Source organism: Archocentrus centrarchus, chromosome 16 (assembly GCF_007364275.1).
Source record: "Archocentrus centrarchus isolate MPI-CPG fArcCen1 chromosome 16, fArcCen1, whole genome shotgun sequence".
NCBI classification, from domain to species: domain Eukaryota; kingdom Metazoa; phylum Chordata; class Actinopteri; order Cichliformes; family Cichlidae; genus Archocentrus; species Archocentrus centrarchus.
In genome coordinates this window covers 35351827-35377512 of record NC_044361.1, presented here as the reverse complement: position 1 = coordinate 35377512, position 25686 = coordinate 35351827, and the positions used below count along the sequence as shown (strand labels likewise).

Sequence of the window (25686 nt, the reverse complement as noted above, 5' to 3'; positions counted from 1 at the left end):
GAACACTTGAAATGTGTAACTGCATCTTATTGCAACAATAATAACAAACAAACTTGTGAACCAACAGACGAGTAAAAAGAAGCCTTTATGTCCTTAAACTGGATCCAAGCAGAGTCGCACAATTTAATAAAAAGTCACTGAATAAATAAATGCTGAGTCCATTTGTTTGGTTATGATGAACAACTCACAGATTCATAAAAATCTGACATATTTGAGTTCAAATATAATTTAACATACAAACTAAAAACAGCATAAAGATCACAACATTTAGGCTACAGTACTGTCTTCAAAGGAAGCTGTTTTTCTAAAGGAAATAAGAACAGGTCGCTTTCCAAATAAAAGTTTCTGCAAACTTATCAGGTTTTCTCAATAGTCCAACTAAATCTAATAACTGAAATAAAAACAAAGCTTCTCTGCCACAGAGTGGGAACCTGTCCTGGGTCAAACTCAGCATCTGCCTAAAGATTGCTGGGATAGCCTCAAACGTCTCACAGCCCCGACTAAAGTAGAAATAATGGAAGAGCAACAAAAACTTTGATGGTTGTGAAACCTTTTTCAGCTGAGAACTAAAATGCAGTCCTGAACATCAAACTCTACTTCCTGTCCCTCAGTCAGCTTAAAGAAACTAAAGTGTTTTTTAACTGGCTGTAATCCTCAGAAATGTCGGATTTGTAGCTCTGCTGGTCAAACCATCTTTACTGTTCCTGCCTGTGTTAGAGAGACTTGGGAGCAGAGAAGTGGAATAACACTGCATATACGGCACAATCGTTCATGACTATTTTCAGCATTTTCTATATCGAGGGCTGATTTTTAAACGTTTGTTACCTGGTTTTAGTTCTGAGGCCCTTTGTGAGAAGGGCCACATGAACAGGAATGTGCTCTTCATAGACTCGAGAGAGCTGAGAGGAAGTGCATCTGAAAGTCCAAAGTTTGTTTTTTTCCCATTTTTGGCCACAGCGGCTTTTTATGACAGTGGAGAGAGACAGGAAATGGGGGAAAGATACAGGGGAAGACACAAGGGCAAATCGGCGCCCGAACCTGGGCCGCCCGCACTGCAACGCGGCGTGTGTATATGGTCGCCGGCTTTGCCACTAAGCCACCCAGGCGCCAGAAGCAGATAGCTTTTAGCAGATCTGTAACTCTATCCATCACGACTTGGCCCTCAGTGACGATCTTCAATGAGGTCGGACTGAGATGGACCACAGAACAAGGAGGAGCAACAAGGAGGAGCAACAGTCTCATTGTACATCCATATAATGACAATAAAGAGCAGCAGAGAGCTGATCTCTAATGAGCCACCTGACAAACCCCCTCAGACAGGAAGTCAGCTGTGGAGAAGATATTTGGAACCAGTGAAATCTGAATGTTCACAATGAGGTTTGTAAGAGGAAGCTGATGAGGGAGATTGTGGTTTTTGTTTCCATGTCAGGAATGTTTTTCTTCCTCAGTCTTCAGAAATGTTCAGTGGGGTTCAGGTCAGGTGACTGTGGAGGAAAGTCCATGACTGTCAGCACTTCCTGCTCTTCTTTGGTATTCAAGGATTTCTTAAAGGGCTGAGCTGTGTTTGGGCTCAGTATCCTGCTGCATCAATCCTCTCCACAAACATTCATCATGATAGTAAGGCATGTCTCTGAAGGATGGAGTGCTGCTTCTCTTTGCTTGGACTTGAATCTCCATGTGGCTTTGACCCTCTGTGGTCTCCTTCTCTCCTGTTGCTCTCCTTACATTCACCCTTCTGTTACTGACACTTGTCTCTAAGTGGACTTCATCAGTGAACTGGACTTTTCTCCATCATCCACTGTGAAATGCTGCTCTGTCTGAGCCCACCCCGACTGTCCTGTTTCTCCTCCTGAGAAGAGCTTTAGAGACGCTCCTCATCTTCTGAGTCTCCACAGCCTTCTTCTGACAGGACTTTTGCTGCTTGGACTCTTGTGTTCTTTATTGAGTCAAATCTGGATCTGTGATCAAGCTGCTTACTTCATGATTATTTAGAGACTTCACCCATAACTGAAGCTTTCCCACCAGTGTCCCTCTAGCTCCACTTCTTTTTGCACTTCATAGTAATAATATTCTTTCATCTTGAACTCATTGTTCTGTACATTTATATGCAGATATTGGATTGTATCGCAGGTTCTCCACAAGCAGCCATGAAAGCCTCAAATCTTCTTTGAATGTTCTCCAAGCTGGACTTAATGACCTTAAACTTGTTGCACACTGAGTTTATGTTGTTCTCCAGAGTGACAGGTGAGAGCTGCAATAACTGACACATTTCCACTGTTCACTGGTCCAATATTAAGAAAGTTACAGACCTCAGCATTTGGACAAACAACCAAGTTCTATTCAAATCACATACAGACGATCTTATTAAGAAAGAAAAATATGATCAAACTTCTTTTCTGTACAGAAATACAGCTAACTTTTCTTTGTCCTTTAATGGAGACACAAAGTTCATCAGAAGATCCAGAGGAACACACGGGGATGATGGAGGACTCTGGATCATCAGGACACAGCTCATCCTCTCTCAGCACACACACCGTCCTGCTCACTCTCATCAGGACAAAGATCATCACCACCACCTGTAGAGAGAAGAAGGAGCAGAGGTGATTAATGAGTGTTTCCAGAGATTCTCCATCAGCTGTCAGTCAGTGATGCAGCACGTCCAGTATAAAGAGCAGCAGTGGAGCAGCTGTGGAGTGTATCCAGCTTCCTCTCAGCTCTCATGTTAACATGTTGTAGTGAACACGCTGAGCTGGAAGCTCACAGACCTGCAGAGACTTTTAGCATCAATTCTGTTTCCTCTGCAGATTTCACTCAAGTCCACAGTGGAAACAAACTGCTGAGAGTCCTGAACGCTTCATTACTGCACAAACACGTCACTGATGGATTTACTGCACAAGGACACACACACAAATGTGACTCCTGGACTTTAACAGAGGTTCTGCTCTGTAGAAAGACCACATGGTTACTAAATATAATGATGGTTCTCTGAAATAAGAGCCAGTGATCTGCAGGCTTCAGTCAGACTGATCTCAGAGCTGTTAGAAGAAACTGATCAGCTGTTTAGTGTTGAAATGAGAGAACGAACAGTGTGAGATCAGATGTGATGAATGAGGACCACTGTCTCTATACATGTAAGGCTGTGAGCTGGAATCCAGCTTTATTTCCTGGAGACATCAACACGACAACAGCAGTCGTCTTCACATCATCTCAAACACATGATCACAACAAGCTTCTGGCTGATCTGATTGGCTGACTGTTGTGTGTCTGTCACCATTCTCCTCTCACAGCTTCACTGTGGAAAGCAGCCACTGAGAAGGCTGCAGCTTTACAGGAAACACTGGATCTTTGCTTTCATACTAACTGTGTTTAGTACAATACTGCTGAGAGCAGCACAGACTCACTCCAACCCTCTACTGACCTCAGATCCTTCAGACTACAGTGTGGACTCTCCACAAGATCAGACAGCTGCTTCACATCTGATCTCTGCAGGTTGTTTCCTCTCAGGTACAGAGTTGTCAGATGGGAGGGGTTGGACTTCAGAGCTGCAGCCAAAGATGAACAGCTGATCTTTGTCAAACTGCATCCATACAAACTGAAAAAGAATCAAAGATGCAGATAAAATCAGTGATGATGCACTCAGATGTGTTCAGGTGTGAAATGTGCAGCTCAGCATTACTGTGTCCTAATCAATGAACTTTTCTCTGAAATGAGAAGAGCGACTGTTATTGTGTTCTGTTATTGTGGATCATCATCATGTCAGCCTTAAACACACATCATATAAATGTCAGCACAACATTTATCCATCTTTTCATGTCAGTACAGATCAATCACATGCTGCTCTGTAGGATCAATATCAATGATCAGACATTATTTGTGAAATCACATTGAAATGAACAGAAACAGAAATATTTCTGCATCAAGTAAACTTTCTCATTTTAAACTGATCTGAGTTCAGAGGATCTTCTGCACACAGATGAGACTCTTCATCAGAAATTAGAAGCATTCATTTGGCAGTAATGGTGTATGACTGCCACCTTCTGGCAGTAATGGTGCATTACATTCAACCAGCCAAGGAAAATATGTACACACATATTTTTAGACAAATTTTGGTTAAAAACATGGAGATTGTTTAGGACTTGATGAATATTATTGTAAAAATCATGTCCATCTCTAGAACAGATGCTGATAAAATGGCTGTTTAGAGCCTGCTGTCCTCTTTATACAGTCTATGTGTGGAGCACTTCCTAGTTTAGCAACAATGAAAAAGCCTCAGGTTAGACACAATGATGCATTCAGGATTTGGCTCAAGCTTCCAAGATGGACAAGTGCAGCCACGTGTTTGTGACCAGTCATGTTTGTGCATTTCATGCTGTGTGGAGGATTTTATGTCCAAATTGATGTCAACTAACTGATTCTAAAGATGTGCTCATAACGGCCTTGACCTTCCTCTAGTGTTAGCGTCAGCACCGACCATTTAAATCTGTTTATTGTGTCAAGGCTGTTTGACTTTGTCAGGAACCTTTATTTAAACAAAACAAAACAAAAAAATCTATTTCATTAAATTTTAAATGCTCTGATGAAAACAATGACATTTGTGGTGTCAGGGTCGATTTTGACTCAGTTATAATCTGAGATTATAAAACAATAATTTGTGTCAGAACTGAAATCATAGACACACTGTGACCTCACTGACACTGTCAGAGAGAAGTTAGGAGCTTCCCTGTTTACCTCCTTCCCTGGACAAATATCCTCCTTTATCCCTACTGCTGGTATTGACAGCCTCTCAAACTCTGCTTCCAAAGACTGATTAGATCATCCAGATGGGCACAGACATGTACAGACATGCACAGACATGTATACAGCACAGCAGTTTAGTTTGTTACTTGCAGAGGCCACATCTCCAGTTTGCCAAAATGAGAAGAAGATTTAGAATAAGCCGAGCTCTGGATCATATCTTTGCTGAAGACGAGGCAGAAGACACAGAGCACCACAGTGATGAAGATGAGCCAGTTTCTGATGAGGAGGACAATACTGAGTATCAACCAGAGGACACAGACACATCTGATGAGTCTGATGAGGAGGTCACAAGTGCTGAAGCTGCTCCTGCTGAAACGTACAAATCAAGAAGTGGTAACATCTCTTGGAGTACAACCTCTTGGCTTACATGGCAGGGCAGCTGCTTCAGATGTCATCAAAATGACTGCTGGGATGGAAACGTTTGCTGTGACAAGAATAAGTCATCATTGCTGTGACAAACCTTGAAGGGAAAAAGTGCACATTTGGAATGATGAGTACTTGGATGTTTGGTGCTCTTCTTCTTGCTGGAGTGTACAGATCCATCAATGAGGCTGCTGATAGTATGTGAGACACGTCAACAGGCAGAAATATTTTCTGGACAACAACACCACTTCAGACCTTTCCAATGATATCAAGAGTCTTTAGATCTGACAGCAGAGATACTGGAGCAAAATCTGACAAGCTTGCTTCCACTGATGTTCAACCTAGGGTCAGAGGTGACAACAAATAACCATTTTTTGTCCCTTTCCATAGAAAATGCCCCTTCTGGAATACATGCCCAGCAAGCCAGGAAAATATGGCATAGAAATCTGGACAGCTTATGATTCAAACACCAGCTATGCATGGAATCTACAGATTTACACAGGCAAACCTGCGAGTGCCATACCTGAGAAAAACCAAGAAAAATGTGACCCTTAATATGACCACTGGACTCTGAGCTCACAATATCATGCGCAGTAATTTCTTTACCACCTTTGACCCTATAGAAGGACTTCTCAGGAGCAAATCTGCCATGATGGGCACAAACCCAAAACCAAACCCTGGCTGCCCCCTGAAATTTAGCAGGTCAAAGACAAGGCTCCACTTTCTTCATACTGAGCTTTTACAGGCAGTAACATTGTTGATGAGATACTTGTTCTGCTTTTAGTTTATATTTGTATTGATGTTCTATTTTTGAAAGGAAAAACAAACTTTTTAGGATTTGTCTAGAAGTAAATATATTTGGGTCAAAACTGACCCGTAACACCCGAGATGTTACTATAGTTAATAATATTAAAATAAAATAAAAATACAACAATTTTTTTAGTGATATGTTCTAATAATTTTTAGTAATATTAAACTAACATTACAACATTTTATTTATTTATTGAATTCTCTTGAGGTTCATTTTACCATTTTTTTTAGACAGAAAGTGAGAGGTACGCTGTTTTTGTGTGTGTGTGTGAATGAGGGGCAGATATTATAAGTTTATACTTCTTTCTGCTCCTTTTCATTCATGACTTTTCTTTTGGTTGTTATAAGAATTATTTATATGTTGATGGAATGATTGAATGTTGATATATGTTGATTTATATGTTGATTTATCACCATCACTGACACACTCACCTTTCATCAAAACACACTTCATTTCAGACAAGAAAAAAAGATGAAGAAGAAGAAATTTCCATGTTGAAGGGAAGTTATGTCTGAAGACAAATGAGGTTCACCTGGTAAATAAGCAGATAAGACAGAGAATAGAAACACAGTCAGTGAACTGACCTCAGAGTCTGCAGTCTACATTCTGGACTCTCCAGAAAACCACACAGCTGCTTCACTCCTGAATCCTGCAGATTGTTGTCACTCAGGTCCAGCTCTCTCAGATGGGAGGGGTTGGACTTCAGAGCTGAGCTCAGAGACTCACAGCTGATCTTTGACAGGCTGCAGCTCCACAATCTGAACAAAGAATAAAACAAAGAGATCAAATCATTGATGATCAATCAGATGTGTTCAGGTTTTAAATGTGCAGCTCAACATTATTATGAGATAATCAATGAGCTTTTCTATCAATGAGGAGCATGAATTTGTCCTTCTGATACTGTGAATCATAATCATGTCAGCTTTCTGCGCACAGCATCCAGATGAAGTTTTTGGCACAGTTCAATCATGAAGATCTACCTGCTGACCTGCATTCCTGTCATTGGGCTGCTTCTCTCTTCTTTCCATCATTTCCACTTTCCCACACTGTCAAACTCAATTCTGTCCTCATCAGCTGTTCCAATAATCTTACCCGCATTTGTGAGCGCATTACTTCCTGTTTCCTGTCCTTTCAAACTAAGAGCCATTCTGTCATTCTGCCTTTCACACTCATTTGTGCAACAGCCGTCCTCAGAGAGCCTCATCCAAGCAGGGCCAGATCTAGACTGCTATGTTTGGGTGGGCAGCTAAAAATGATTGGTGCGCGACTTTGTTGAGATGAAGACTGGAGGTTTGAGCAGCCGACTAGTGACCTGCAGGTTCCCGGTTTGAGTCCCTGTTCAGATGCTACCATCTCTGTATCTCTGTGTATCACAACACATCCAACCACAAAAGCTGCTACAACAGGTCAGTGAGAACTACAAAGAAAAATAAAACTAGCAGAAAAACTAAACTGGCTCAGCTGCACATGTTAGAGCAGGTTACAACTCTGTGTGTGTGTGTGTGTGTGTGTGTGTGTGTGTGTGTGTGTGTGTGTGTGTGTGTGTTTCTTCTTCTGTGTTTGTACCTCTGATCACATTAAGATGGTGGCCAATCACAGACTTTGGAGGCGGGCTGTAGGCTGACCATCCAATCAGACATTAGAAACTGTATTCATAGTTTCTGTGCTGCTTTTTCCTCCGGCTGAACAAAGGGACATTTTTAACTTTTGGTGGGCTCAGCTCACTCTGACCCACTGCTCCAACCGGCCGAGCAACCACGTCTCCATCTGCTCCACCGCCACCATCAACACGGAGACTCCAGAGGCGGCGCTACGGAGCAGGATTCCCTCCTATCCAGGTAACTTCAGGGTTGATCCTGGGTTTTCTGGACTATGAAGGTGACTCACTTCTTACCGGGTTTATCTCCATATTTTGTTTTGTGTGTTTTTTGTGTGTTTTTTTTAAACAGGTGTAGCAGTTGATGAACATTGTGGTTTTCTACTTGTGCTCTGTCCTCTCTGTCCCCTTTTTCTATTTTCTCCTCTCTCTTTTTTCTTTCTTGCTTTTTCTCAGCCTGTCAACTCCGGCGTTGCTACAACACATTTATATTTATGTAAAAAAACCCACAAATAAATAAATAAAAGGACAAACACTAACAAGAGGAGCTTATAGAGAATCTATAGATCTCATCTTGGAAGAGCAAATATGTTTGACACAACAGTTCATTCAGATCACATGACAGGATAAAAAAAAATTCCCACCAAATTTCCTGTATCAAAGGGGATATTTATTTATATTTTCTATGAATCTAAATCTCCAAACTAATGTTCCTAAAGCCTTAAATAAATATGGTCTAGTACACCCCATGCCCCCCTTTAGACTCACTGCCATATAAAGCAGGACGGCTGCCGTCAGCCTTCAGCCTGATTTAAACATGGTGTCAGACTAAGTTAAAGTTCATCTGCAGTTTTTATTGTAACTTCTGGATCTTTACTGCAGATTTTCTCTGTGTGGAACAAACGGCAGTGGATGGAGCAGCTACAAAGTTCTTTTCTTCAGGCTGCAGTTTGTTGATCAGGTGGATGATGAAGGAGCTCCAGCTGTTTCCCAGTAAAGGTTTAATGGTGGTTACAGGAACAAGTGCTGCTGTTTAGGATGCTAGAAAAACGTTTTCTTTGTCTCCACCTGAGCTCACGGTCTCAGTAACGGCCCCGCCTCTTTGCTCTGCACCGTGTGATTGTAGACAAACTCACGTTAAACTGACGTCAACATCTTTGGTGCTGTTATCAGGCTTTTTGTTGGAAAACTGGGGGCTGCACGAGCTTAATGTTGGAATACTTTGTATTCACACACGTGCTCCTAAATAAGTTTCTATCACAGGTCTGTTTTTAGTCGCTAATGTGGCTGAAACACTCGCGCTGACATGGAGACACCTGAGCGCTGCAGAGTTTAAACGAAGCATCGAAGCAACAAATTGTGTCGAGGATTTTTTATAATGGAATTATTGGAGTTACTCGATGAATCGTTGCAGCTCTGATCTCAAACAGCAGCTTGTAGCAGCTGCTCAGGGTCTGCTAAAGTCAATAATATTGATGAATATTATTGTAAAAATCATGTCCATCCCTAGAACAGATGCTGATCAAATGGCTGTTTAGAGCCTGCTGTCCTCTTTATACAGTCTATGTGTGGAGCACTTCTAGTTTAGCAATCTCTGAGCTCCCTTCCCAGACGTCTCAACCCCCATTCACACCTTTGTTCCAGTGACCTCAATAGGCCACAGGAAACAATGGAGCGGAGTCCTAAATTGGTTTCAACTGAAACCACTGATTAAATATGACCCACGCCCCCTTCACACCTGGGCACATGTGTTCACGCACATGATCAATAGAGGGTCATAACCACCTCCAGGGGACTACGCCCACAGGGGTTTAAATACCTGGGTCTCTCCACCATTTGGTTGAGAACTGAAGAAGCCTTTCGGATGAGAGGTGAAACATCTTTAAGAAACAAAAAGAAGTCCAGTCGCCTTTTTCAAGCTCCAGAGACTACTATGACCTGGATGACTGAGAATCTACACAGACTCTAGTTTAGCAACAATGAAAAAGCCTCAGGTTAGTCACAATGATGCATTCAGGATTTGGCTCAAGCTTCCAAGATGGACAAGTGCAGCCACGTGTTTGTGACCAGTCATGTTTGTGCATTTCATGCTGTGTGGAGGAATTTATGTCCAAATTGATGTCGACTAACTGATTCTAAAGATGTGTCATAACGGCCTTAACCTTCCTCTAGTGTTACGGTCAGCACCGACCATTTAAATCTGTTTATTGTGTCAAGGCTGTTTGACTTAGTCAGGAACCTTTATTTAAACAAAACAAAAAAAAAAAATCTATTTCATTAAATTTTAAAATGCTCTGATGAAAATAATGACTTCTGTGGTGTCAGGGTCGATTTTGACTCAGTTATAATCTGAGATTATAAAACAATAGTTTGTGTCAGAACTGAAATCATAAACACACTGTGACCTCACTGACACTGTCAGAGAGAAGTTAGGAGCTTCCCTGTTTACCTCCTTCCCTGGACAAACATCCTCCTTTATCCCTACTGCTGGTATTGACAGCCTCTCAAACTCTGCTTCCAAAGACTGATTAGATCATCCAGATGGGCACAGACATGCACAGACATGTACAGACATGCACAGACATGTATAGACATGCACAGACATGCACAGACATGTATAGACATGCACAGACATGCACAGACATGTACAGACATGCACAGACATATACAGACATGTACAGACATGCACAGACATGTATAGAGCACAGCTGTTTAGTTTGTTACTTGCAGAGGCCACATCTCAAGTTTGCCAATATGAGAAGAAGATTTAGAATAAGCCAAGCTCTGGATCATATCTTTGCTGAAGATGAGGCAGAAGACACAGAGCACCATAGTGATGAAGATGAGCCAGTTTCTGATGAGGAGGACGATACTGAGTATCAACCAGAGGACACAGACACATCTGATGAGTCTGATGAGGAGGTCACAAGTGCTGAAGCTGCTCCTGCTGAAACGTACAAATCAAGAAGTGGTAACATCTCTTGGAGTACAACCTCTTGGCTTACATGGCAGGGCAGCTGCTTCAGATGTCATCAAAATGACTGCTGGGATGGAAACGTTTGCTGTGACAAGAATAAGTCATCATTGCTGTGACAAACCTTGAAGGGAAAAAGTGCACATTTGGAATGATGAGTACTTGGATGTTTGGTGCTCTTCTTCTTGCTGGAGTGTACAGATCCATCAATGAGGCTGCTGATAGTATGTGAGACACGTCAACAGGCAGAAATATTTTCTGGACAACAACACCACTTCAGACCTTTCCAATGATATCAAGAGTCTTTAGATCTGACAGCAGAGATACTGGAGCAAAATCTGACAAGCTTGCTTCCACTGATGTTCAACCTAGGGTCAGAGGTGACAACAAATAACTGTTTTGTTCCTTTCCATAGAAAATGTCCCTTCTGGAATACATGCCCAGCAAGCCAGGAAAATGTGGCATAGAAATCTGGACAGCTTATGATTCAAACACCAGCTATGCATGGAATCTACAGATTTACACAGGCAAACCTGCGAGTGCCATACCTGAGAAAAATCAAGAAAAATGTGACCCTTAATATGACCACTGGACTCTGAGCTCACAATATCATGTGCAGTAATTTCTTTACCACCTTTGACCCTATAGAAGGACTTCTCAGGAGCAAATCTGCCATGATGGGCACAAACCCAAAACCAAACCCTGGCTGCCCCCTGAAATTTAGCAGGTCAAAGACAAGGCTCCACTTTCTTCATAATGACCTTTTACAGGCAGTAACATTGTTGATGAGATACTTGTTCTGCTTTTAGTTTATATTTGTATTGATGTTCTATTTTTGAAAGGAAAAACAAACTTTTTAGGATTTGTCTAGAAGTAAATATATTTGGGTCAAAACTGACCCGTAACACCCGAGATGTTACTATAGTTAATAATATTAAAATAAAATAAAAATAAAACAGTTTTTTTTAGTGATATGTTCTAATAATTTTTAGTAATATTAAACTAACATTACAACATTTTATTTATTTATTGAATTCTCTTGAGGTTCATTTTACCATTTTTTTGGACTGAAAGTGAGAGGTACGCTGTTTTTGTGTGTGTGTGAATGAGGGGCAGATATTATAAGTTTATACTTCTTTCTGCTCCTTTTCATTCATGATTTATCTTTGGTTGTTATAAGAATTATTTATATGTTGATGGAATGATTGATTGTTGATATCTGTTGATTTATATGTTGATTAATCACCATCACTGACACACTCGCCTTTCATCAAAACACACTTCATTTCAGACAAGAAAAAAAGATGAAGAAGAAGAAATTTCCATGTTGAAGGGAAGTTATGTCTGAAGACAAATGAGGTTCACTTGGTAAATAAGCAGATAAGACAGAGAATAGAAACACAGTCAGTGAACTGACCTCAGAGTCTGCAGTCTACATTCTGGACTCTCCAGAAAACCACACAGCTGCTTCACTCCTGAATCCTGCAGATTGTTGAAACTCAGGTTCAGCACTCTCAGATGGGAGGGGTTGGACTTCAGAGCTGAGCTCAGAGACACACAGCTGATCTCTGACAGGCTGCAGCCATCCAAGCTGAACAAAGAATAAGACAAAGAGATCAAATCATTGATGATCAATCAGATGTGTTCAGGTTTTAAATGTGCAGCTCAACATTATTATGAGCTAATCAATGAGCTTTTCTATCAATGAGGAGCATGAATTTGTCCTTCTGATTCTGTGAATCATAATCATGTCAGCTTTCTACACACAGCATCCAGATGAAGTTTTTGGCTCAGTTCAATCATGAAGATCTACCTGCTGACCTGCATTCCTGTCATTGGGCTGCTTCTCTCTTCTTTCCATCATTTCCACTTTCCCACACTGTCAAACTCAATTCTGTCCTCATCAGCTGTTCCAATAATCTTACCTGCCTTTGTGAGCGCATCACTTCCTGTTTCCTCTCCTTTCAAACTAAGAGCCATTCTGTCATTCTGCCTTTCACACTCATTTGTGCAACAGCCGTCCTCAGAGAGCCTCATCCAAGCAGGGCCGGATCTAGACTGCTATGTTTGGGTGGGCAGATAAAAATTATTGGTGGGCGACTTTGTTGAGATGAAGACTGGAGGTTTGAGCAGCCGACTAGTGACCTGCAGGTTCCCGGTTTGAGTCCCTGTTCAGATGCTGCTATCTCTGTATCTCTGTGCATCACAACACATCCAACCACAAAAGCTGCTACAACAGGTCAGTGAGAACTACACAGAAAAATAAAACTAGCAGAAAAACTAAACTGGCTCAGCTGCACATGTTAGAGCAGGTTACAACTCTGTGTGTGTGTGTGTGTGTGTGTGTTTCTTCTTCTGTGTTTGTACCTCTGATCACATTAAGATGGTGGCCAATCAGAGACTTTGGAGGCGGGCTGTAGGCTGACCATCCAATCAGACATTAGAAACTGTATTCATAGTTTCTGTGCTGCTTTTTCCTCCGGCTGAACAAAGGGACATTTTTAACTTTTGGTGGGCTCAGTTCACTCTGACCCACTGCTCCAACCGGCCGAGCAACCACGTCTCCATCTGCTCCTCCGCCACCATCAACACGGAGACTCCAGAAGCAGCGCTACAGAGCATGATTCCCTCCTATCCAGGTAACTTCAGGGTTGATCCTGGGTTTTCTGGACTATGAAGGTGACTCACTTCTTACGGGGTTTATCTCCATATTTTGTTTTGTTTGTGTTTTGTGTGTTTTTTTTAAACAGGTGCAGCAGTTGATGAACATTGTGGTTTTCTACTTGTGCTCTGTCCTCTCTGTCCCCTTTTTCTATTTTCTCCTCTCTTTTTTTCTTTCTTGCTTTTTCTCAGTGTGTCAACTCCGGCGTTGCTACAACACGTTTATATTTATGTGAAAAATAACACAAATAAATAAATAAAAGGACAAACACTAACAAGAGGAGCTTATAGAGAATCTATAGAGCTCATCTTGGAAGAGCAAATATGTTTGACACAACAGTTCATTCAGATCACATGACAGGATTAAAAAAATATCCCACCAAATTTCCTGTGTCAAAGGGGATATTTATTAATATTTTCTATGAATCTAAATCTCCAAACTAATGTTCCTAAAGCCTTAAATAAATATGGTCTAGTACACCCAATGCCCCCCTTTAGACTTACTGCCATATAAAGCAGGACGGCTGCCGTCAGCCTTCAGCCTGATTTAAACATGGTGTCAGACTAAGTTAACGTTCATCTGCAGATTTTATTGTAACTTCTGGATCTTTACTGCAGATTTTCTCTGTGTGGAACAAACGGCGGTGGATGGAGCAGCTACAAAGTTCTTTTCTTCAGGCTGCAGTTTGTTGATCAGGTGGATGATGAAGGAGCTGCAGCTGTTTCCCAGTAAAGGTTTAATGGTGGTTACAGGAACAAGTGCTGCTGTTTAGGATGCTAGAAAAACGTTTTCTTTGGCTCCACCTGAGCTCACGGTCTCAGTAACGGCTCCGCCTCTTTGCTCTGCACCGTGTGATTGTAGACAGACTCACGTTAAACTGACGTCAACACCTTTGGTGCTGTTATCAGGCTTTTTGTTGGAAAACTGGGGGCTGCACGAGCTTAATGTTGTAATACTTTGTATTCACACACGTGCTCCTAAATAAGTTTCTATCACAGGTCTGTTTTTAGTCGCTAATGTGGCTGAAACAACATGGAGACACCTGAGCGCTGCAGAGTTTAAACGAAGCATCGAAGCAACAAATTGTGTCGAGGATTTTTTATAATGGAATTATTGGAGTTACTCGATGAATCGTTGCAGCTCTGATCTCAAACAGCAGCTTGTAGCAGCTGCTCAGGGTCTGCTAAAGTCAATATTAATCTATTGATGAATATTATTGTAAAAATCATATCCATCCCTAGAACAGATGCTGATCAAATGGCTGTTTACAGCCTGCCGTCCTCTTTATACAGTCTATGTGTGGAGCACTTCTAGTTCAGCAACAATGAAAAAGCCTCAGGTTAGACACAATGATGCATTCAGGATTTGGCTCAAGCTTCCAACATGGACAAGTGCAGCCACGTGTTTGTGACCAGTCATGTTTGTGCATTTCATGCTGTGTGGAGGAATTTATGTCCAAATTGATGTCGACTAACTGATTCTAAAGATGTGCTCATAACGGCCTTAACTGAGCATGCTCACAGTGACAGCAGATATTGGTCTTGTTTGTGGAAACATGAGGACACAAACATCTTTCTGCTGCTTTTTACACTTTTCTTTTTGTTCTGAGCTGGACCTGTGTGTCTGAAATAAGGCATTTATCACCATCACTGACACACTCGCCTTTCATCAAAACACACTTCATTTCAGACAAGAGAAAAAGATGAAGAAGAAGAAATTTCCATGTTGAAGGGAAGTTATGTCTGAAGACAAATGAGGTTCACTTGGTAAATAAGCAGATAAGACAGAGAATAGAAACACAGTCAGTGAACTGACCTCAGAGTCTGCAGTCTACATTCTGGACTCTCCAGAAAACCACACAGCTGCTTCACTCCTGAATCCTGCAGATTGTTGTTTTTCAGGTCCAGCTCTCTCAGATGGGAGGGGTTGGACTTCAGAGCTGAGATCAGAGACACACAGCTGATCTCTGACAGGCTGCAGCTCCTCAATCTGAACAAAGAATAAAACAAAGAGATCAAATCATTGATGATCAATCAGATGTGTTCAGGTTTTAAATGTGCAGCTCAACATTATTATGAGCTAATCAATGAGCTTTTCTATCAATGAGGAGCATGAATTTGTCCTTCTGATACTGTGAATCATAATCATGTCAGCTTTCTACACACAGCATCCAGATGAAGTTTTTGGCTCAGTTCAATCATGAAGATCTACCTGCTGACCTGCATTCCTGTCATTGGGCTGCTTCTCTCTTTCTTTTTATTATACAACCATCTGCAGACTGCTTGATGCTCAAACTCTGTTATGACACAAATGTCATTTTAACCCTCATCCTACCCACTGGGGTCCATGCAGACCTCAGAGGGAGATTTCTGTCATATCTCACAAGTGGTTTTATTCAATCATTCAAATATTTTATTTTGACTTTTTCCATCAATTTGTTCTTAATGATGTCACATCATTGTTTTCTATTTCTGCTCTGATTGATTAGTGCTTTATAAAAACACTCCAGTCTAAAGCAGCCACTTCCACCTCTGCAGTTTTTCATTCATTTCTTTTTAAAGCAACAGCAGACCAAAGAGGTGTGTGTGTGTGTGTGTGTGTGTGTGTGTGTGTGTGTGTGTGTGTGTGTGTGTGTGTGTGTGTTAATCAGCACATGTGACTCTGCTCTGTAGTTTAAACTCTTTGTGATCCTTCTTCTATCAGCTCAGAGCATTTGTTCTAACTAAAAACTCTGTATCTCCATTTTTCATAACTCTGTTAATCAGCAACAGTCAGTGAACTCACAGCAGAGTCTCCAGTTTACAGTTTGGACTCTTTAATCCAGCAGACAACAGCTTCACTCCTGAATCCTGCAGGTTGTTGATAAACAGCCACAGCTCTCTCAGATGGGAGGGGTTGGACTTCAGAGCTGAAGCTACAACTTCACAGTGAGTCTCTGAGAGTCCACAGCTAGAAAGTCTGAAACACAAGAAAAGCAACTTAAAGTGATTTAGAAACAGAACATAGAGAACAACCAAAGATAGGAAAACATGACAGACTCAATAATAATAATAATAATAATAATAATAATATTTCTTTAGTGCTTTGCTGAATGGTGTTGGTGATCATGGTCCTCCAGCATGCCCTCTCTCTCACACAGTGCAGCAGCTCATTTGGTGTTCTTAGAATAAAATTATACATTTGAGATAAAAATGCAATAAACAATATCAAGTTAAAGAGAAAAGAAGACCCACTTCACTACATGATAAACATGTAAATGAATTTATCAAACACAGAATGAAAAAGATGAAAATATCATCAATTTGGCAGTAAAGCACCTCTGACATTGAAGTTCTCACACATTTGATTTGACTTCATATTCGACCCCTCTACTGATTTCAGTTGACAGACGCTGTAAAAATGAAACTTTTTCTTGTCTTTTTGTTTTTGATGCTTTAACAGTTTATACTTTACTGCGATCAGTAAGCAGCTTTAAATGAGAGCACATAGAACTCACTGTGAACATTAATAATAAAGTTAAATAAGTGAGTTCACAGGATGAACAGATACAAGTTTTAGAAGTGCAGCAGTGCATAAAGTGCAAACAAAGGCAGCTTTAAGGACACACACTTGTTTTTCTCCATCAGTGGTGGTCTTTGGGACTTTGAGTCTCTGTGAGATGGAAACTGTCAGCACCATCTCATATCTCATTCCACCACGTTCACCGACTCAGAGCTCGAGGAGGAAACAGGAAACGTCCCATCATTGCTAAATTTGAACATTTCCAGCAGAAAGAACGGCTTAAAAGCAAGAAGCAGGAATTCAAAGGAACATTGTTTGGTATGAAGGAGCAGTTTCCCAAGGAAACCAACAACAGGTGGAAAATACTATATCCCACTGTGAACACAGACACAGGGGTAAACGGGCCCCCCTCATCATGGATCAGCTCTACACTGACAGACAGTTACTCCAGGATCCCACAACCACCCTGTGGCTCCTCTGAATGGACAAGAAGGCAAAGAAAAGGATTCATGCCTAAATACTCAATGATGATCACACACACACACACACACACACATACACACACACACACACACACACACCTGTAAGGCAGGTATACCAAACTCAAGTTCAGTAGCATCAGCTTGCTGATATAACACTGTCTTTCCTCCAGCTTGGTACTAAATAGCTGCATGTAGCTAACAGAGGTGTCAGGTATCTATTAAACTATTAAAGCATCTCTTCCCTCTCATGATGCTGAGAGCAGAGCGGCTTTGCTAACAAAGCTGATGACTGAGGTGATGTTAGCGGTTTTAGCTTTTTAGCAGAACAGCTGTTAGCATTCAGTACACGTGCTTCTTTGGATTCAGACAGATTTCTCTGTTCAGGCGTCCCTGCAGTCACACACACTTTTCTTTCTCTCAGCAGATTCATTCAGTGACCTGTTGGTGCAGGGGCTGCTGTGAAAAGGTGAGTTAAGGAGCATTTTAAGGATGTTCAGACTGTTTACGGAAACTGTCGTGGGATTTATTGGGAAAGTTGTTGAAGACACTTCACTTAGGAGGACCATCAGGACTTTTCCCAACCAGAAGCCGTGGGTGGATAAATCTGTCCGCGACGCCCTGAGGTCCCGCACAGTTGCCTACAACTCCGGCCTCGCCTCTGGGAACATGGAGGACTACAAGGTTGCATCATACAACGTCCGCAGAGCGGTGAAAGAGGCAAAACATCGCTACGGCCGCAGACTGGAACAGCAACTACAACAGTCTGACCCCAGGGGACTGTGGCAGGGACTACGCACCATCACGCACTACAAAGCACCACACACACACCCGGTGAGTGCCGACGCTTCTCTGGCTGATGAACTCAACATCTTCTTTGCGCGCTTTGAGTCGGGAAGCCGACAGCCCGCTGCGCTCCCGGCCGGAGGGGCGGAGACACTCACTGTGACGGAGCGCGACGTGAGGAGGGCGTTTAGACGTGTAAACACCAGGAAAGCGGCTGGACCAGACGGTATTAGTGGACGTGTCCTTAAGACCTGCGCTGACCAGCTGGCACCTGTGTTTACACTGATATTCAACCTCTCACTGAAACTGTGTGTGATTCCCACCTGCTTTAAAAAGTCCATCATAGTCCCTGTCCCAAAGAAACCACACCCCAGCAGCCCCAATGACTTCAGGCCCATAGCACTCACCTCTGTGGTGATGAAGTGTTTTGAGAGACTCATCAAGACATTCATCACCTCCTCACTGCCCACCACCCTCGACCCACTACAGTTTGCATACCGGCCAGACAGATCCACAGATGACGCCATATCCTTCCTCCTCCACAAGACCCTTTCACACATAGACACTGGTAAGGGGAACTATGTGAGAGTGCTGTTTGTAGATTACAGCTCAGCATTCAACACCATAGTTCCCTCCAGGCTGGTCTCTAAGCTGCTGGACCTGGGCCTGGGCCCATCCCTGTGCAGGTGGGTTCACAGCTTCCTGACCAGCAGACCACAGGTGGTACGAGTGGGTCACCTCACCTCATCCTCCCTCACCCTCAACACTGGATCCCCCCAAGTCTGTGTGCTCAGCCCTCTGCTGTACTCACTGTACACCCATGACTGCGAGGCCACGTCAGAGTCCAACGTCATCATCAAGTTTGCTGACGACACTGCTGTTGTGGGACTAATCTCTCACAATGAGGAGACAGCCTACAGGAGAGAGGTCTCCCGCCTGGAGAACTGGTGCCAGGAGAACCACCTCCTGCTCAACGTCAGCAAAACGAAGGAACTGATCGTGGACTTCAGCAGGAAGCAGCAGAGGGACTACCATCCACTTGTCATCAGTGGTGCTGAGGTGGAAAGAGTGGACACTTTCAAATACCTGGGAGTGACCATCTCACAGGACCTGTCCTGGACTCATCACATAACATCACTGTGAAGAAGGCCAGACAGCGTCTCTACCTCCTCAGGCGGCTGAGAGACTTCAAGCTCCCACTCAAGGTGCTCAGGAACTTTTACACCTGCACCATCGAGAGCATCATGCGTGGGAGCATCACCACCTGGATGGGAAACTGCACCAAGCAGGACTTCATGGCCCTAAAAAGGGTGGTTCGTTCAGCTGAACGGACCATCAGAACCACCCTCCCCAACCTGCAGGACATTTACACCAAGCAGTGCAGGCTGAGGGCCATGAAGATCCTAAAACAGCCCAGCCACCCCGGACACTCTCTCTTCTCCCTGCTCCCATCAGGCCGGCGTTACCGCTGCCTGAGGACTAAGACTGAAAGGTTGAAGAAGAGTTTTTACCCACAAGCCATCCGTCTGCTCAACTCTGAGCCCTAACTGGACCATTATTGCACAATGTAAATATTATAATTTATAAAAGTGTGTATAGTGTATAGTGTGAATTACTTTTTTTTATTTTTATTCTTCTTCTTATTTATATGTGTGTGTATATATGGTTGCAGGTACAAAATACATTTCACTGTGCATTGTACTGTGTATAACTGTGCATGTGACAAATAAAACACTATCTTAAATCTTAAATCTAAAATCATAGCTGTGGTGTTTCTGTGAAAACCCTAAAAGCTTATTTACACATCATGAAGTATGCATGCTGTATAGCAGGCTGCAAGTCTCACTTCACAGATTACAGTGCTTTAAATGTTTCCTTTACTGTCACCATCAACACCAACCAGACAAGACACCGACTCTGTCCACCAAGAGGAGCCACCCTGAAGACTTCCCGGATGTGGTGTCTCTACATAGCAGCAACCAGGTGGACATGTTGGAGTCCATAAATAAGAAAGTGTCCAGCTCTGACGGCCTGGCCCTGCTGGAAATCCTCCACAGAGAGTTTGAGGCTCTGCGGGAGTCTGTGGATTTCAGCCCGCAGCAGGTGGAAGCACCCACTGTGGAAAACACTGTTCTCAGGGAGTCGGAGAAATGGGAATGGACGTGAGAGAATGAACAAAGACGTAAAAAAAAACCTAGAGGGTCAAATAAGTTTGCACCTGAAAAAAGCTGAGCACAGCAAAGAGCGAGGACCCAGGAGGGAACAAGTCCCAGCTTTTTATTTGTTTCTGTCGGCCGGCAGCGCTTGTAAAACACGGGGACACAACCACACGGTAATGAACACATAATGCACCTGCACAAGCATCAATGCAGCAACACGGGCCACTTACGTAGGTCACAGCGCAGCTCTGCAAAGATTCACTGCAGAAGTCTAAATCTGAACAATTCGCTTAGATGAGCCATTTGTTCAGTTTGCTTCTTCTGACATTAGAGGCTCATTAAATGATTCAGTCTCAGGTGAAAAAGCTTTGAACTGAAAACCCAGAAACAAAAACATGCACGTTACAATCAACAAAACATAAATACCAAGCAGAATATAAGTACACATCTGTAAATACTGTGAACCACTGACCCTCAGTGACCTACGCCATTCCAATTCTCAACATTAGTCTCATTAAATGCAATAACAACAATATTCACCACTGTCACACCTACAAATATATCAACAAGTGATTATTGAATTTGTATTTTAACAAAATATTCAAATATTTACAAACTGCTCACAAGAAAGCTCAATCATGGAGTCCATTTAACCACGTTTCCCACAAGCAGTGGCGGTTTCTGATATGGGCGACATGGGCAGCCGCCCAGGGCGGCATTTCATCTAGGGCGGCATGAGCGCCCCCCTCCCCCCAACGCATTGCGATCGCCGCAGCAACGCCTACCGCACTGCTCCACTTGTGGGATAATGGGCGCCCTCTGCTTGCTGTGTATTGCATGTAGCTTTCTGCCATGGTCAGACAGGTTGTAACAGAAGAAAAAGGGCAGGCGGGGGATTCTCTCTCTGTCTCGCTGTCACTGCTTCACTCGACCGTCACACACACAGCGCTGCCCCGCCCCCTTCTCCTCTCAGCCTGGGGTGCGAGTCGAGTGAAGCAGTGATGGCGTGAGAGTGAGACTGTCAGCCGGGTTCATTCATTCATGCCTGTACAGTTTGGGCCTGGTTACAGCCAACAGTAACCGCTGAATTATAAATAAAGGTGACTTTTGCTGGCAGTCTCTCGCCAAACCTTTCATCCTCACGGACACTGCCATATCAAGATTAACGCGAAGTGTATGTCCTAATATTGAAAAGTTTTGCGAGATCTCGCAAAAGTAACTCAGGATCTCGCAAAACTTTTGCGAGATATGCAAAACTGACTCTTTTTTTTCCTCCCATGTTCCACAGAATGAATCTGTGCGTCTAATAAAATTAGATGCACACAACTGATAGAACACAAAGCCAATTTCATTTATAATACTGTAAATATGGTCATTAAATCACAGTATTTGTGTGAACCCGAATCCTGATAAAAAAAATAACACAAATACGAATCTAGACAGTTTGGACAAATGTTGGTGGATGGCGCAGTGTTGCCAGATTGGGCAGCTTGTGAACACATTGGGGTGGAATATTATATAGATATTTCTATATAATTATAAAATTATATAGATATATAATTTTACAATAAAAACTTCCTAAAAACCTACCAAATATGGTGAAAAGCAGCCAAAATTTTAACAAGTTACCCAAAGCTTGTATATTTAAATATATATCACACCTGGTGCTATTAACATGAGTTTCAGTGGAGGTTTTGTTGTGTTGGGCTGGCAACTGTCAGTCAGATCTGACAACCCTGGGGATGGGCGGTGGTGGTGGCGAATTGTGGCAGATGGAAGGGAAAAGGTCAAAGCCATCAGGTGCACAGTTTAGGAAAAAGAGAAAAGAAGAAGAGGAGAAACAAGCAAAGATAAAGGTAAGCAGAAGCTGTGTAATATTTCAGTTTCTTCCATGTTTTTTCAAATAAAAATTTAAAAGAAATTCTGAGTGTGCCTGTGATGGTGGGGGGGACCTTCTGTTAAAGCCTGTCTGTCAGACCATGGCAGAAAGCTACATACACCACACAGCAGTCGCTCATTACCCCCCCAAGTGTAGTAGTGCGGCGATCGCTATTGTGTGTGTGTGTGTGTGTGTGGGGGGGGGGGGCCGGCGGGGATATTCGCCCAGGGCGCCAAACAGGCTAGGACCGCCACTGCCCACAAGCCTCTAACATACTGATAGAAATCAGATGTTTAATGAAATAAGTCAAATGTCCTGTAACCTAATTATAGTTAATAACTCCACATTACAATCAGCTTTCCCCGTGCTTATTACTTATACAAACAACAGTTTTCACACAGATGATCACCAAGGCTGAACAACTGAGCCACAGCAGAGATTAAGGAGACTGAGTGAAGCTCGTTTGGTGAGTCACTCTGAAAATCACACGACTTCCAAAGCAGCCATTTGAATGCAACTGCTGCATTGTGCTAGGCTAAGTGTATTTTGCATTGAGTGTCTGATAGTTCTGTGAATGTGTACCAGAATGAGCACCAAAGGTACTTTTTGCTGTGCCAAAAACTGCAGTAACAAACAGCAAGACTTCCATTGACCCCAGGACGGGTCAGAAGTACAGATTTCATCAGTTTCCTACCAAAAAAGAGGTGAGTGACCAATGCTGAGAGTCACTGAGTCAGTGAGTGTGAACAGTGAAAAGCTGAGTTCAAACTGATGATGAATGATCGATGAAAGGTCAGTGAATCAGAATGTTTGTTTTGCTGATTTCAGATATATTTGTGAAACATGATTAAATCCTGCAGCTAGCAGCCAGGCCCCTGTAGTCAGTGCAGACCAAGGTAGCTTAGCCACCGTTAGGTCTCCCCCAGCAGATCCCGAGCAGCTGGGAAATCAGGCCGACTGGGTGACAGGAGGAAGAGTAGTCCTACACAGAAGCCTATTCGAAGTCTAATAATAATAGATATTATTATTAGGCTTCTAATATTGGAAGTCTAATAATAATATCCTAATAATATTAGATTTTGTTAGGATATTATAATAATTCACATCAACAGTAATGACACCCCGGTTACACCAATCAGATGTCACTAAAGTTGATGTTTAATCGGTGTGTAACTTTGCCAAAACAATGTGGGATTGGTAAATGGGTAGCTGACCCGCAGCATAAAGATCAATGATACCTAAGCTCGTGGCAGCAGTGATCTTCAACATTTTACTTCTGTCATTTATGTCCTGTTAATGAGACAAGCTAATTAGCTGCTGATGAAGATGTCATGAAACTCTCTGATGTCAGTTGGTTAATATGAGTAACAGAGGAAACTGTTAGAATGAAGCTGTGGGAGGGCAGCCTTCTGCTGCTACCAGTTAGTGTGGGTAAAGAGAAACATCACAGAGAGATATAATACAAGTATGATGCTATTTTTACAATAAACACCTGGAACTCTGTTTAAGAATGATGAGAATGTCACAGTGTGGATATTTAAAGAACTACTAATCTGCACTAACTGATAATGTTAATCACATCTGGACTCACTGAGCCTTCCTGCAGTTCCTCACAGCTGGGATCAGTCTCCGTCGTCCCTCATTGATGTGTTGTAATTCTTCAGGTCCAACTCATCCAGAACCTCCTCTGACATCTGCATCATGTAGGCCAGAGCTGAGCACTGGATCTCAGAGAGTCTCTCTGATCTGTTCTCTGACTTCAGGAACCATTGGATCTCCTGATGTACTGAGAGGTCCTTCATCTCCATCAGACAGTGGAAGATGTTGATGCTTCTGTCAGGAGAGATTTGATCACTGTTCATCTCCTTCAGGTTGCTGATGGCTCTCTGGATGATTTCTGGGCTGTTCTCTGTCTGACCCAGCAGACCTCCTAAGAGTCTCTGGTGGACTCCAGAGAGAGGCCATGAAGGAAGCGAACAAACAGGTCCAGGTGGCCGTTTTTACTCTTCAAGGATTTCTCCATGACTCTGCTCAGAAAGACGTCCAGAGATTGGACAACTCTCTGAGCAGTGATTCCAAAAAAATGTGAAATGTTGTTTGATTTTAGGAAGTCCTCCACCACCTCTGTCTTCCTGTTGGTGAAACAGTGGAACATGTAGACCTGCAGCCAGAAACTCCTGAATGCTCAGATGAACAAAGCAGTAGACTGGTTTCTGGAAGATCACACACTCTCTTTTGAAGATCTCTGTACAAACTCCTGAGTACACCGAGGCCTCTGTCACATCCAGACCACACTGCTCCAGGTTTCTTGATAAAACATGATGTTTCCTTTCTCCAGATGTTCAAACGCCAGCCTCCCCAGCTTCAGAAGAACTTCCCTGTCAGCCTCCATCAGCTCCTGAGGACTCGTCTCATGTCCCTCATGGTACTTGTTCCTCTTCCTCTTTGTCTGAACCAGCAGGAAGTGTGAGTACATGTCAGTCAGGGTCTTGGGCAGCTCTCCTCTCTGCTCTGTAGTCAACATGTGCTCCAGAACTGTAGCAGTGATCCAGCAGAAGACTGGGATTCTACACATGATGTGGAGGCTCCTGGATGTCTTCATGTGGGAGATGATTCTGCTGGACAGCTCTTCATCACTGAATCTCCTCCTGAAGTACTCCTCCTTCTGGGCATCAGTGAAGCCTTGTACTTCAGTGAACCTGTGGACATGATTAGGAGGATCTGATTGGCTGCTGCAGGTCGGGAAGTTATCCAGATGAGAGCCGAGGGAAGCAGATTCCCCTCGATGAGGTTTGTCAGCAGCACATTGACTGATGACTTCTGTGTGACATCAGACACGAGCTTCCTGTTGGTGAAATCCAGTGAAAGTCTGCTTTCATCCAGGCCGTCAAAGATGAATATAAATTTACAGACAGCGAGCTTCTCTGCTGGGACCTTCTGTAATGTTGGATGGAAAACATGGAGCAGCTCCAGAAGACTGTACTGCTGATCTGGGATCAGGTTCAGCTCCCTGAATGAAAGCAGAATCAACACACTGACATGTTGGTTCTCCAAGCCCTCTGCCCAGTCCAGAGTGAACTTCTGCACTGAGAAGGTTTTTCCAACACCAGCGACGCCGTTGGTCAGAACCACTCTGAGGGTCTCTGTTGGTCAGTTAAGGCTTTAAAGATGTCGTGGCACCTGATTGGAGTGTCATGGAGGGTCTTCTTCTTGGAAGCTGTCTCCAGCTGCCTCACCTCATGTTGGGTATGAACCTCTTCACTCTGTCCCTCTGTGATGTAGAGCTCAGTGTAGATCCTGTTCAGGAGGGTTCTACTTCCTGTTTCATCACTTCCTTCAGTCACATGTTCACATCTCCTCCTCAGACTGATCTTATGTTCCTGTAAAACCTCCTGCAGACCAGATCTGCTAAACAACAAGAAAAACAATGAAAGCAAAGAGAAAGAAAACTCTTTAATATCTGAACATCACAACAAGAAGTCCAGTTTTCAGAAATGAGTCCATCAGCAGACAGATGTTCAGTCTTACTTTGTACACAGCTGCTCTGACTGGCTGTCTGCAGTCCAGCTCTGGTTCTGGATCTTTCTCCACACTGGGGTCCAGGTTCATTACTGAAGAATGGAGGAAGACCTTTGGAGTCGTCACTCTTCATAGACAGACAGCTGGATACTGAAGACT

The 25686-nt window shown here is 42.9% G+C and overlaps 1 pseudogene; it reads right to left on the bottom strand.

Moving 5' to 3' along the window:
• On the bottom strand, window positions 1-25617 carry LOC115794236 (NACHT, LRR and PYD domains-containing protein 12-like; annotated as a pseudogene).
• Window positions 25618-25686: the final 69 nt, after the last annotated feature.